Consider the following 3542-nt stretch of genomic DNA (forward strand, 5'->3'; position numbering starts at 1 on the left):
GTGTGTGTGTGTGTGTGTGTGTGTGTGTGTGTGTGTGTGTGTGTGTGTGTGTGTGTGTGTGCGCGTGTTTGTATATATTTTCTCTTCTGTGTTTAATTATCTTAAATCTTTCTCTGAGGAAGAAGCTAGTTTCTAACAAAGATAAGTCCCATCACTGGAATGTAGAAGACAGAAATAATGTCACATCTTAAATTTGAGTAAAGTTTTGTCTATTTTTACAGTTCCACTTGCATTTGTAATGCTCGAGTTAGTTGGTTGAGTTATTTTTCTAAAAACCCTAGTTTATCTAGATCGTCACTTAAGCATTTACTTAGAAAACCGAGTGCACCAATTACTATTGTATATAAATATGATTTCTACCAATAGTAACTGGTAATAATTGTAATGTATACCAATAGTAATCATATATATGATTTTATCATTTGGATATAGAAGCTGAAGATTTCGAAGCAGTTGTCTATAGTTATTCTTTTTCTCTTTGGTTTTCAAAGAGATATTCATATCAGCATGACAGTTGACCTCTGTGACTGAACTTACTTTTTTTCTCTGTCCCAAACATTATCCGGTCTGTTATGTTTTCGCTTGACAAACGTTTCAATAGGAATGTTCCACGAATATTCCTAATGTTGGCATTTGAGCATGTATTGAATGACAGGAGGATTCTTTATATTTCTTGCAGGACAATCTTTTTTCTGGGTGGCATTGTATCTTGTATTTATGACAACGTCATATCACATAGGGAAGTAATGCCTTGACATTTTTTAACAGCTGTTAATCACATGTGCGATGCCTTCCACACTAATATGGTATAATCTACAGTTTCAATTGCATCTTGGAGCTCCAAGAGCGTCACTGTTCTTTTGTTTATTTGGTATTTCGTACCAATCTCCTGTTCTTAGATAGCAAATGCATAGCCTTCGAAGTGTGATGTTATACAGTGGTCACGACTCCAAGAGGTCTTCCAACAATTAACATATTTTTATAAGTTATCTCACGTAATCTGTGTATTCATTTTGAAATCTAGTCCAATGTCGTGTTGTCTCGTGTATCTTCATTCAAGATGGAGACGAGTACCAACACTTCCTTGTGACACGCTTGAATAACTATGAAGATCTCTTCACATAAAACTATTAGTAGCTATGTTAACCCACAAATAAAGTATGCGTGTGCTGTGCTGTGTGTGTGTGTTTGTGTGTGTGTGTGTGTGTGTGTGTGTGTGTGTGTGTGTGTGTGTGTGTGTGTGTGTGTGTGTGTGTGTGTGTGTGTGTGTGTGGTGTGTATGTGCATGCATAAAGACACACTATAGAATGGAGAATTACACATCTTTAATTAATATTTTCCAACAAATAAGATGTCAATACGTGTTTCTGTTATGTAAGCGTTTTAAGGTCCTTAGATGCGATGGTTCTGTGCAACTAATCGATTCATATCAAACCAATTGTAGAACTATGCATATCTAAAGATAAACACGAGTACATAACATTTTAAAAACGTTCTTCCAAGGGATTTTGAAGCAAACTCATTGAGTAGCTCATCTGTCGCACCAAGTCAATCTTCTTTTGTACCAAATATATTATGCATGCTCAAATATATAAAATGTCTGCAAGACATTCTCGTAACTGGAAAGGTAAATTTTTCACGTAAAATATAACGAAAACAGAAGAAAAATATATATTACTTTGATTGTCTTTTAATGAGTTCGTTACATACATATCACCGAACACATGGTCAACCTTAAGAAATTCTAATACTTCAATCAGGAAGAGAAAATATTTTATACATATATACATAAATCTTACATTCATACCCTACAAGCATGCATACATATATATACATACATACATTTATAGATATATATGAGAATACTTACATGCATATGAACATACATACATACTTCTTGTGCATATCTTTACATAAATATTAGAATATATATTTATACATACACATACAAGCATATATACATACATACATACATATATATATATATATATATATATATATATATATATATATATGCGAATGGTTTGGTTAAGCGGTGTCGAGTTTTACAATTCTGTAAATAATAATAATGGTATTTTTTTTATAAGCTTAAAGCTTATAAAAAAATACCATTTTTAATATATATATATATAAGGATAATTTTATAACCTCGTTAAACCGAAAAGTAAAATGGTTAAACCGAAAATTAAAAATAGGACTGCAGCTGGAAGTGGTCAGGTGACACTGAGGCGAAAGGAGAAATTGAAAGGTATAATGAATAAACGCTCTAACCGGTCAAATTAAACCCTTTATAATTACAAATACAAGATAGAATGCAGATGTGTGAGTTAATATATATATACTTATATATATATATATATCATTGTATACATACATACATACATGCATATATGTGTGTGTGAATAAACGTTAAAGTAAACATTGTTTAATCACAAATTCAAGTAAAAAATATGTACACATAACCAGTCACAATCCAAACAACCGTGGTAACCTTTTCACCAAAGCAAACATGCACGTTTCCTCTGCATAAAGCATCAGCAAACGCCATACCTACTAATATTTATTTCTTTATTGTCCACAGTCAGCTAAACATAGAGGAGACAAACAAGGATAGACCAAAAGAGATTAAGTCGATTACATCGACTCCAATGCGTAACTGGTACTTAATCGACCTCGAAAGGATGAAAGGCAAAGACGACCTAAGCGAAATTTGAACTGGGAACGTAACGGCAGACGAAATACCGCTAAGCATTTCGGCCGGCGTGCTGACGTCTCTGCCAGCTCGCCGCCCTCACGCATACTAACATTTGCAGTAAACAAATTAAATACGCTTTAGACACAAATCCAGGATAGGGAAATTTTGTACAGAAACGCCAACAGGAACTGAACTATCGATTATATAATTTACTACTATTATGTCTGTGTCCTGCAGGACTTGGGGTTCTTGGTTTTTTTGGCCCTTGTTTTTTTTGTCTTTTTTTTTGTTCGATATCATATTCGCATTGAGAATCTCAAGTGGAAACTATATTAGGTGATAAATAGTAAATAAATAAAGCTATCTTTATATACAGCCTATAGGATTAAGTGCTACGAAATATCGAAAATTCTTTTGTAAAAAGGTGAGAAAGATATAAACAAAGAAGATGGCATACTGAAACGCTATGGGCAATAATTTGAGTGTTAAAAAAAAACATTTACATTAAAACCATGTTGCTTTGGTGTAAGGAAACAAAATGAACGTTGCTTCAGTCCTCCTTTCGATCAAGGGGGAGTGTTGGCCTGGTCGCTTTAACCAGCAGCAGGGCGAGGCATTTGATAGTCAGGTCGGTCACGTGATCACGTGATATATAAATGGTGGTTGTCTACTCCTTAAACAGAGTTTGACCACCTCCTGCACCTACACCTTAGCCCTTTCATGGCGTCTGATGTGACTTTTTAAACCAGACAGTGTTTTGAAAAAACACCCACACAGATTGCACCTCTGATTTGCACTACCAATACCTGCAAGTAAGTTCTGCTCATTGTGGATCCTAACATGTCTT

The sequence above is a fragment of the Octopus bimaculoides genome, chromosome 12, assembly GCF_001194135.2.
Source record: "Octopus bimaculoides isolate UCB-OBI-ISO-001 chromosome 12, ASM119413v2, whole genome shotgun sequence".
Lineage (NCBI taxonomy): Eukaryota > Metazoa > Mollusca > Cephalopoda > Octopoda > Octopodidae > Octopus > Octopus bimaculoides.